We start from the raw sequence: 12261 nt of genomic DNA on the forward strand, positions 1-12261 counted from the left end.
TTGAGGAGATGGACATCTATTTCATCATGGAATTATCCCGTCGAGGAAAAGTAGTTCAACTCTTGGGTCTTGCCTAGGAGGCGAGAGCACAAGGATTCTAGTGGAGAGATACTATCCAGGTCCCAAAATAACCAATGAAGCTAAGGTGAAGATAGCAAAAATCACCAAAAACCTCGTCTTGAGAATGATTTTGTTCACCATGGCACATGTTTCTGGCACACAAGCCTTGCATGAGGCTTTAAAGTCTCAGCTACAATATCTTATTGCATGTTTGACCCCCACCGTCTTCAACTGGTGTGGAGGCTTTTTGGAAAACATGAAGCGACAACTTACCAAGGGTAAGCATGGACACCTGAAGAAATTCAGGTTCAGTTCTATATTGGTGACCTTGTTTTTGGAGAGAGTACCCCTCTTCTGGTATCAGTGGGTAGAAGTATCACATCCTACCCCCCGAGATTCGAGACTCGTGAGATGGAGCCAGGTTGTGCCTCAAGGAGGCACATGCCGACACATGCATTATCCACCAAAGTTCCTCGCTTGGCTTGAATGAAAACTACTCATGGTAGATGACTGTGCTTTTGCTGGCATAAATTTCAGGTGGGATCCAGATCTACCTCTGCCACCAAGTGAACAGTGGACCAATGTAGGTAAAAACTTGTTTTTTGTGTTTTTTCAAGTTTTTTTTTTTTTATAAAAGTGTAAACTAAGACTAAACTTATGATAAATGTGCATATGTGGGACCAGAGTGACCACTAGGAATGTCGCCAATAGCATGATGAGTTGCTCATCCAATAAAGGGTGAAAATTGCAAAGAAGGAGTTTACCCCTTAGCTAAGATGGAGCGCAATCTAGAGGCAAAAACTCGAGGGGTTCCAGATTATGCCACTACCGATGATGTTTGACTACATTGGCAGAGACACAATGTGGAGATATCTGTGAGACTGCGTCGGCTGCTAGGCCGAGTGATCAGGGTGGTCTCATGCTATCATGATCACCATGCAGTTTGATAGTTTATCTAGGTATTTTACACATTTTGTAGGCTTTGAAAGCCAAGTTTCCTAGAACACTCTATTTTTTGACATTTTGATGTAAACACTCCAACAGACGTGATGTTTGGCCAATTTAATATCCTTAAATTGTCAATCATAAATTATCGACCAGGCGGGTATACTGATGAAGCACAGGTGCACTATATGTGCTAGAATATATTTTATGTTGTTATGTTCTTATTAGGATATAAACTTAAGATTGATATAGAGGTGGTAATGTTAATTATATTAGTGTCTTGATCCCTAAAGTTGTTAACTAATTTTCTTAGGAATTATTCTCTATTGAATCAATTTATGGATGATATGAGAGTGATTCTAGAATTTTCTTGTGTTAGACTGTTTTGGATTTTTGTCTTGAATTTTTATGCTACGACCAAATATAATTTATTATGTGCAGGGGAGATCTATTCTATCAAACTATAAATGTATAATGTCTGAATTTAATTGCTAAGGATAAGACTCACTCTTTTACTTATTCAATTTCATCCAAACAAGACATTCTGAACAACAACTATGCTATGAAATAAAATAGTTGAACTACACTAAAAAAAAACAAATGAAAATGGCCACACTGTACAAGATAAAAAGAAAATCAAATGGAAAAGTTAAGCTAGGTATAAAGCAAAAGAAATTGCTTATGCATACAATGATTCAATGGTGAAGTCATCATACTTCATTTCTTCACACAAAACAAAGCATCTATGATTAATTAATGAAAGAAATCTAAGTGCAATAGGTTAAAGACCTATACTGGTCATAGAGGCCCTCCACAAATTAGTCGAAAATCTCCAATAAACGTAGCATATAGTGAACATAAAACCAAGTCTATTACTTGAAAATGAGTCTTACCAAACTGTTCTAAAAAATTACATAAATCAGTGCACCCCCAAAACACAGAGAGACCATAGTTTTTATAATACTTCTCAACATAACAGTATAAGAATTTCAAGCCTAAATATCTTTATTTCAATCAACTATATCGCTAAATGATCAATTTTATATTTGGAAAAGAAAATCGATGAGATTTTGTGAAAACTCAGATTCTATCCTAGCAATAATCTTGCAATTGACTTTAGGGTTGACCATGTTATCATGCGACCTTCTTGATGAATTGGTTTGAGGGAATAGGAAGGAATCCACGGGGGGAATATTCCTTATCCATCCATATCTTTCTTCATTGAAATGGAGCTTTTGAACCCTGTGAACAATGGAGGCAGCTGCAGAAATCTAGATTAGCTACATAAACAGGCCAATTCGGTAGCCGAATGCATACTTTAACAAAACAATAAGTTATATATAAAAATATGAAGAAGAATACATCTAAATGCTTACCTTTGACAAAACCTTATGTCTATTGCATTATTTAGGTGATAGGTATAGGAAAAAGGGAAGAAATATGGGAAAAAAGGGTGTCAAGGTAAGACAGTCCTTGAACTCTACATTTCCCCATGCTGGAGGTTTTGTATGTCCTCATACACTTCATCATTGTTAGTCACTTGTGCCTTTTGATCATCACCTCCAAGATTCCCTTTCTTCTTCTTTCTGGAAACCACTGGCATTCTTGGTTTTCTCATGAGACTTTATATTTTAAGTTGATAATTTCTCTTTGCATTTCCTTGTTTTCCTTCTTCAACTTTTTGTTCTTTTTGTACCACAAACTCAAATGAAGGATGAGGTTGTCACTTTTTTCAATTTGGATCTCACTCTGTGCCTTCAATGACTAATTTTCATTCTTGAGATATCTTTTCAATGTCTCCAGCTCAAAAATATCTTGCTTTAAAACATTTGATGCTAAAGGTTCTTGTGGTTCATTGAACTGATTGCTCCCTTCTCTAGGACTTTGAATTGTTTCTTTAGTTGTTGTCTCTTTTATTTCTAATGACTCTATGTAGTCATAAATCTCTTGTTGAATAGGGTCAACACCCGGACTATGCACTGGGCTCCTTAGAGGTGAACTTCAAGGTGGTGGTTACACTTTCGGTGATAATTTTGGTGATCCTCTCTGGGAACCTTCAAGGTTTTCAATTGGATCATTTTCCTTGAGATAAATGTATTACATATCTTTCGAGACTGCTTGTTGCACTGTGCTCAACCTTGTACTCCTCCTTAATATTGAGGTCTATAATCCCCATGCTTTCCTTCTTTTGGTTTTTGGCTTTTCTTCTTGAGGACGGGTCTTGGTTTGTGGTAAATCCTCTATTCTTTTGCTAGCTTTCTTTCTTCTAAGATTTCCCTTTTTCATTTTTTTACAAAACATCCACTATGGGTAGTTCATCTTCTGATAATTCTGGTTAAGTCTGGGGTTCCTTTTCTTCTATTACTCCCATTGTTCTTTTTCTTCCCCTAAGGATCCTACTACTGTTCGCTTTTTTGGGAGATCTTTCCTCAAAATGGTTTCTCAGCAGAAGACTTTCCCAGTTATCCCCTACACTCCGAAGGTGGAACTCAACCAAGATCTTTATCAAGCCATGAAGATACATGGTGTTTTCTATAGATTGAATTTTCTTTTGAACGTTCATGGGAATTTTCTTGAGACTATGCAAGATGTTATCACTCCAAAATTACTTCCAAGTTTTCAGAAAAAGAAATGATAGAGGTAACCACAAACCACTTTTGGAGATCAAGACCTACCCTTCCTAATCTCAAAGAGGGCTCTCTCTTTTTTATTTAGCTTTGTTTTAGTTAAATAATTTTAGGCTAGTTATGATTGTGCTTGGGTTTTGATTTGAATCTAGGTGGTGGGATCACTTACTTAGATGAAAAAGGATTGTATTTTACCATTGGCTATGGGGTCCAATGTCAGTCAAACAACGCTGTATTTAGTTCTAAAAAGAGTGTCTACAGGGCAAGATAGCTGAGTTACTGCAGATCTCAAAGGCTAAGTGGTGAAATGGTTTCAAATCGGATCTAGGGAGAAATTAAGGGTTCCCTAGGCCCGACTCTAGAGGGAATGAAAGAACTCAACTGGGATAGGAGAGAAATTAATGGTTCTCAAATCCAAGTATCAGAGGAAAACATGTAAATGACTAACTGTGAAAAACAGAGTGTAGTTAAACAAATTCTGAGTGATATCTCCCTTTAATTCATTCAAATTTAGAACACATTTAAGATTATGAATCACATAAGAAGGTAACAAAATCAAACAAAGAAGATAATTCACTGCAAATATCTCATCTCATGAATCCTGTAGAAAAATTATTTTATTACTTGCTCCAATCTGTTGACTCGAAAGTGGTACAATAACCCTTAGGTTTTAAGATCAAAATAATTATACAAATGTATAGAAATCCACACTAAATACTTCAAATTATGAATTATTTATACAAGAGGAATTTACAAAATATCTCAAACTGTATTGAGAACTAATCTAGGAAAAAGAAATATCTTCATGCAAGAAGATAGAGACAGTTATTGAATTGTTGTTTGTTGTCCATTTTATTTGGGTTTTATTGTCACTTATTCTTTGATATTTTGCCCTTTAAGCTGCTTGGATGTTTGGTCTTCACACTGGATGTCATTTTTACTCTTGAAATTTCATCCGATACACTTTAACCTTGCTAACTTGTCAATATCCTTTTACTGTGTTCTTTTATCTTTTACTGTATATTCATATTTTTACTGTGTATTTCCTATAGTAAATCATTCAATTTTATCCATGTCTCATCATCTAGTATTTTGATATTGAGCATCTTTCTGTATATTTCATTTGCCTCTGTGTACTTGGAAAAAGTAGGCTTATTAATAAACAAGTGGTTTACCTCATGTTGGAGGTAAAACAAGTTTTCAAAAGTTTGATACAATACTTTTCCTGTTGGTAAACCCTTCATGGGTGAAGTGATTACCTGTTCTCTGGCCACTTCCCTGATATTCTTATTGTAATCCTCATGTGTCATTAACTTATCATTTATAACTAAGGGATTAGGTAATCCCTTTTCCTTCAAAAGTTCGAACTTAACCATGAACCTGTCAACGACTAGTTGCATGTTTTGACACTTATCTTCTAAGTTCAACATCAAATTCCTCTTAGTGAGGATTTTTCTGACTTCCAAAATTGTACACGTCCTGTCAGGTATCTCAAGTTCTTGCAAATCATACTTATTGTTGGAGTTGAGGAAGTGGATGATTATTGCAACTTCCTTTGGCATATCTCCAAGTTCTTCCTTGACTCTCTGAATGGCTTCTGTGGCTTGCTTTATCAAATCAATTTGTTTAAAGATAACCTAGATGGATGGCCAAATATCATTGACAGAGTCAATCATATTGGCCCAAAATTGTTCTTTAGCCTTACCTATAGGTTCACTCAGTGTTCGTTCTTTCTCCAGGTTTTTTATTCTTTCATTCATCCTTGTAGCCTTTTGCTGTTCTCCTTTATGCATGATCTGAGCAAGTTTGCATTTTGTCTCTAGGCTAGTGAATTTCTCCTTAAGTCTATTCATCTTAGTTGTCTGAATGGACATTACTTCCATTGCTTTGACCATTCTGTTTGCTTCATCACCAGTGGAGCCTGTTGCAGTCGATCTTGTTGGTGATGTAGTTGGTGTAGATGTTGGTAGTGCAGTAGCAATTAGAGCAATGGGAGCTAAGGATGCTTCCAAAGTAGAAGGTACAATTGTGGTCACTGTTGGAATGGAAATTGTAGGAGTATCATCAAGACTAGCTTGTTTGAGCTGAATCAAGCTATCTAATTCTTTTTACATATCCTTCAACTGATCATTCAGTTGCAGCACTAGGTCCATCATCTCCTCATGATTGGTCTAGCTTTCCAGGACCTCTTGTGTCTGTGGGTACTATGAAGGAGGCAACTTAAGTTGTTTCTTGAGGACTGCTATTTCCTCATTCTTCATTTTGATTAGTTTCTCTGTGGCCTTAACATCACTTGGGTCACGGACCAGTTCAATGATCAAGTCCTCCAAGGATTTTATCCTAGTGTATTTGGCTTGTGAGGAGGCCTTCTCCAATTTGTACTCGGTTGTCACATTGCCCAATGACTCCTGCAGCTTGTAGGCTTCCATGGCATTTCCTATGAGAGTGGAGTAAATCAATTCTCTAGCCTGTTTGTGGAACTATATCTAATCAATGAGATGAACATCCCTGGCCAACACCTCAAAATTTGTCTTCGTGTAATCTGTTGAGGTCTTTGGTTGCTGTACAGTGGGATGCAAAAATGATACCTGCATTTTCCCTACTTTGATGTCAAAGGCTAAAATCAGTTTGGTCTAGTTTGGTGGTGTAAGCTTGAGGTATTGGGCATATTTGTATGCCTTCAATTTTTCATTTTTCATTTTTATTTCCTTGAATCTATCTTTGATATCCTTTTCCTTGTTAGCTAGCCTGACAAAGGAAGAAACCTCCATACTCTGTTATCTCTCTATCTTCTGTGTGTTGGAGGTTGATCGCTGCTGTGTTTCACCTACTCCAGTTGCTTATTTACTTCTTTACCCCATTGCCTCAGTGTCAATTATTTCCTCTGAAGCAATGTTCCCCTGTTGTTCAAAGACAAGATTCAACTTGGGCCTCTTGCTTCGCTCCAATATCTCATCAAAAGTTTCCATGGCAGAGCTAGATTATTCCTCCCTGTTCCTTTTAGGATTCTTCTCTTCATTGGCTGGGGTCTAAAGGATAGGAGGAATGTTCATTGGCTCCCCTTGTTCTGGAACTTGTAGGAAAGAGTTGTGATCAAATTGTCTTTCAAGATCAATGAGTGTGTTCTCTACATCCGCAACAATGATGTCCATATCAATGAAGGTGTTATCGACCCACTCATCCTGGTTAGAAAACTGTTCAATGTCAGGTCTTGGGTGGTGGATGTATGCTCTCAACTTGACTGTGAGTCTAAGTTTAGTTATAACCCCCTGAGGGTCATACTGCCAGATGAAACTGTTTCTGAATTTCATTTGTTGAAGTAACCTGTCGGCCTCTGGTCCAACCATTCTGTTGTTGCAAATTAATGGGCCCAATTGATTTTTCACTTTGAACTGGGTTTTATTCATATAATCTAGGAAGTGGACCTCATCAAAATTGATGATTTTTCTGAAATATTCAAAGGAAAATATCCTCATAGGGAGGTACTTGGGAAACTTATTGGGGGCTAATTGGTAGCCATAGATTCTAATCTTAGTGTGGTTTTGGTAGAGGTATTAGTCTCCCACCTTGTTGTTCTTTGCAAATTGTAGCACTTTCTTGATCTCTGGGCTGATTCTAGGCTGAGTCTTAGAAGTTAGCATGTTCATGACAGGGTATACAAAGGACTCTATGAAGTCTTTGTAGGTGAATCCTGTCAAAAACTTGTGGACCAAAGGTGTCTAGTAGATGACTGACCTCTTCTTTCCCTTGGTATACAGCTTCTAGATGCTCATAGGGAACTTATCTGACTGGTAATACAAGAACATATGAAACAACACTGAAGAGTATTTGAAAACTCTTTCAGTGGGTAGTCTAGTGAATTGTTCATGCATTCTATCTGCAATGAACTGAGCATAATCAAACATGATATCAGGAGGCTTGGCTGGAGTAAAAATGGACAAGAAGGCAAATATGATCTCATCTACATGCTCATTTTTGGTATATCTAAGGGTGCATGAGAGCATGGTGATTATGCGCCTTCCAGTCTCTGAAAAATGGTGGTAGAATAGGGTGGAGTGTCTGTAGGAGTATAGTGTTCCTCAATGATGAAATTTTGGAAAATTTTCTTAATTTTGATTGGGCCTAGTGTGATGTACAGGTCCAATAGGTTTCCAATGGATAAAGGGGTTTGATTAGGGCGAGGGTGGATTTGTAGCATATGATTGATGGATTCAGCAGTAACAGTGAATAGCAACTATTGGTTTGGTGCCACAATAGCCCTTTGGCTTGGGAAATCGCAGGCAAGAAAAAAATGTACAATGTCAGGGAATGGGTGAAATTCTGGGAATGTGTACTTGGGTAAATTGGATTCCCAAAGGTGAATGTCACCTACATAGTTCAGGAATCTATCCTTACTCCAACAGTGGATTTTCAGAAGGTGGCCTGGAGTAGCCATGTCTTTAATTTGGAAATCCCTCTCTACTAGGGCCAAATGGTCATGTCCAGGTGAGGGGTTGACACAGGTTTGACATCCAGAGAGGCCTGGGCAACCATCTTTAGGATAAATATGGAAATCAGGCTTATATAGGCTGAAGCATTGAGGTTTTGAAAACTCAGGTGCAGTGACAGGGTAATGACAGTTTGGAGGATAGGGTTTGGGTGTTCAACAGGAAATATTCTCAATTCAAAGGAAATTAATTAAATTCAATTACTTTAATGTTTGAATTAACTGTACATTCTTGAATTTGAGATGGTCGTTTCTAGTTTGTTATCAAAATACCTGGAATTTGAGGTTCATACCACAAACTGGTTTTGATGGTGGCCACAAAGGGTAATGTGGCTTTAGTTGTGCACTGGAGGGCTGAATTGGGCTTCCAGAGGTGTTCGAGAGGTAGTTAGTGGTTGAATTTGGTTGCAGAAACTCGGGTTTGCGCAGGAAGGCTTGGAAGCTTTTGCAGAGAAAATTGAGCAAAAACGGTAAACATGGGGGTCTGTGGCCTTTTCATTGGCAACGGTTAGAAATTGGCGTGAAAAATCATAGTGAATAGTGATGGTTTTGGCTTACGCCAGGAGGCGGTTTAGGGGGTCATTGCCCCGCTTTTGGCCATCAGGTGGTATTTTCCCAAGAGCATGCGAGTTAACAAGGAGATTCCATGTAGCCAAAAGGGGCCTAAGTAATACCACGAATCTCACATGCTCTCGAGCGGGTAAAGGTCGGGAGGTGAATGTACGCGATAAGGATGTGCATTGTCAGAGCTGGGGTTGACAGATCTAACAGCTGTCATGCGGTGAAGTTACGTGGTGGTAGCAGGGGCGGAGATTTGTAGGGCCCAGGGGTTAATTACGAATGATTTGTAATTAATTTAATGAATAAAGTGCGAGGTTTAAATATAATTTGGGTTTAGTTAAATGGAACCAAGGTTGTAAATGGTGAGGGTTTGTTTAACCACACTGAGGGGGTGGGTTAAAAAGAGTTATATCGGGAAAAAGTGAATATAGTGGAGGTTTGTTAAGAAATGCAGGGTAAAAGAAACTTAGGTTAAAAGGGGTTTCATGGGTTTTTTGGGAAACATAGGGAAATTAATAAGGGGAAAATGATTTTTTTAAAAGGGAAAGGGTTTCACACTAGCAAAAAAAGGTTTTTGGGTAAAGGAATGACTTTTGGAGGGTAATTTGCTAGGGAAAAGTGTGAAACCATGGGGCAAGGGTGAAATGAAATGAAAAAGGGTATTTTCCTAGGAAATGATGGGATAATGCGGAAATTAGTAAGTATATAGTGGGGGATGAAATGAAATGAGGGGGAGTTATCCAAATCAGCTTGTGAACAACCTTTCACTTTCAAAACTACTCCTGCACATTGAAACATATGATTAAGCATGATAAATGTGCTTTTGCTTCAATCAACTTTGTACTCCTGTAACCTTTCTTCTGCTCACCCTTTACTTACTCTAACATTTTTTCTTCACTTTATTGGGTGCATTTAAGCTAGTAGACCCTTTGTTTCCTTTTTCTTTTGAAAAGTAAACTATCTAATTCTAACCTTATATCTTCCAAGGGCTCATATTAAACTGATAAGCTCCTTTTATTTCTCTACCTATCTATTGATCTGCCAAGATTAAACAGTTTGGATAGATCTTTATTCTCTAACTATAAACATGAAATTCAAATCATGAAGTAGTCAAGATTAAACTATTTGAATATTCATGGGTTGTGGCATTTATGACAAGCTGCTGTTGGAAATAATACTGAGAGGGGGGGGGGTGAATCAGTATTATCAAGTCAATTATTTTTCAATTCAACCACAGATTTGTATACGATACTTTAGTTAGAGAAACCAACGTATATACACAACTTCAGTTAAGGAAAACAATGTATAACTCACAAACTTTAAATTTAATTATTCTTCAGGAGTTAATCTTAAATCAGTGTGTCAGAACCATATAGACATCAACCAGGAACATAAAATGAGTGCAGACAGTCACACACAAGAACACAAGATATAAGGTGGAAACCCAATGTGGGTGAAAACCACTTGCTGCAATATGTCTCTATCTTCGTTCAATTAGAAACTTCTTTTTACAATGATTCTATATTGGTGCAGTCCTTTACCAGTACGCAGGCTACAACCTGTAGAGGGCTACAACCCTCTCTCGTTCTCCAGTTTCTCCTGGAAGGGAGCTACAACCCCCTTTAGCTCTTGTACTAACAGTGGTACTAGTATGCAGGCTGCTACCTGCAAAAGGCTTCAACCTTCTCTTTCTTCCAGGGACCACGTTTCATCAATTTTCAGACTGGATCCATGAATAACATCAATCAAACATCAAATATATCTACAAAAATCAATCTCCTTTGTACAACCCAATATATAATCAATCAAACACTTCTCATAATGCTGTAACGAAAAAAAGGGTAACATTAACTAGACACCAATTCTGAACCCAGAACACTACAACAATAAATAGAAGTAGCTAAAGCATATTTCATGAAACATACGCTACTTCGCTATGCTGAAACTTGCGTACATACACATATGTATCACTGCCAACCAGCGTATACACTTCTGTGACTTACTGAACCTGCGTGTATACGTGCCTTCACTGCGCCGAACCTACGTGTATACGCGCCTTCACTACGCCGAACCTGCGTACAGATCTATGAAAGACAGATTTCCCTTTTCAAGTATTCAAGCATTAATTATACCCAGATTTTCAAATTCATAGATCAATTCATGCGTCAAATACAATAAATCACAATCACACAAAGATACTACTATTCAAGCTTTGAGATTTGACCCATCAATAGAACTTATCCATCTTGCAGTGCTCAGGTTCCTCCTTGATTCAGATCGAGCAATGCACCATAACCAATCACTAGTGTTCCAAATCTTGCTCTTCTTAAGATATTCAATTCTTAAATCGATACCATTGCCAAATGATCTCCTTGCCATTTTATAGACTATACCTTACTCAAACCATGGTCCAAAACCACTAAGAACCAATACCATGGACCCAATACCTGGGTTCAACACCTTGGATGCAATACCACGGACCAAAACCATAGGTTCAAATATTTTAGACTAAATACCATGGGCCAAATATACCTTTTTCCACATGTAAGCGCTTTTATTTGCATGAAAGTGCATGCATACGCATACGTGCCTTTGGATTGGTGATACCGTGTGTATACGTGACTTTGCTGAGAGGAACCTGCATATACCTTATTTTCTTCCATGTTGATTGCCTGAACTGTGATCTGCCACCTGAGAATGTTGCCATGAAGTAAACCACCTATGCCATAGTGCCAAACTTGTGTCATAATGCCAACAATCTCCCCCTTTGGACTTGATGGAAACCTTCCAACTTCAAAGTCATTCTCCCCCTTTGACATCAAGGGCAAAGGGTTATGCTCCCCTTGAGTTCTTGTTCTGCTGTGCTGTCCAAACTCCCCCTGACTGTAGGCAAGGTCTGCAAGAAGATGTTCTACAAAAGAAACATGACTTTATACATCATAAATGACCTTCCTACCACCAAAGACTCATACATACATCCATTTCCCAACCAAGTGGGGATACACCAAGATAAAACAAGAACATTACATCATTCATCCCAGGCATAGTGGGGAAACCAAGAAAGGTCGTTACATGACCTTGATAAGAAAAGAAATACATGTCATAGAGATGAAATATCTACAACAAGATTATGATAACAACTATCATCAACAACATCTGTCAATCACCATTCAGACCAGCATCCATGCTCTCCCTTTGCACCTGTTCCTCTTGAAACCAAAACAACTGTGAATTTGAACCAAGATCTTCTAAGATAATGCCAACAATGCATTATTAGAAGAATATATATGCTCCCCCTGAACCTGTGCCAGATGGTCTCTGTCAGACCCATATCAGACTCTTTTCATCTTAAGTCTGGCCCCCACTGCTTTTCTGCAAACCGGCATATACACGACTGTACCGATAGAAACCGGCGTATGTACATAGATTATCCATCTGAAACTCGCGCAAAACCATTAATCTTTGAAAAATAGACAAGATTCAATAGCAAGATGATGCATCAACTACCCCCAGCTTCTGTCTGAGGTATTCAAATGTCTCCCTGGGCAGTGGTTTGGTGAGTATATTAGCAACTTGTTCCTT

Source organism: Pinus tabuliformis, chromosome 9 (genome assembly GCF_031772625.1).
Source record: "Pinus tabuliformis cultivar Carrire ecotype Pingquan chromosome 9, CPIR1, whole genome shotgun sequence".
NCBI lineage: Eukaryota > Viridiplantae > Streptophyta > Pinopsida > Pinales > Pinaceae > Pinus > Pinus tabuliformis.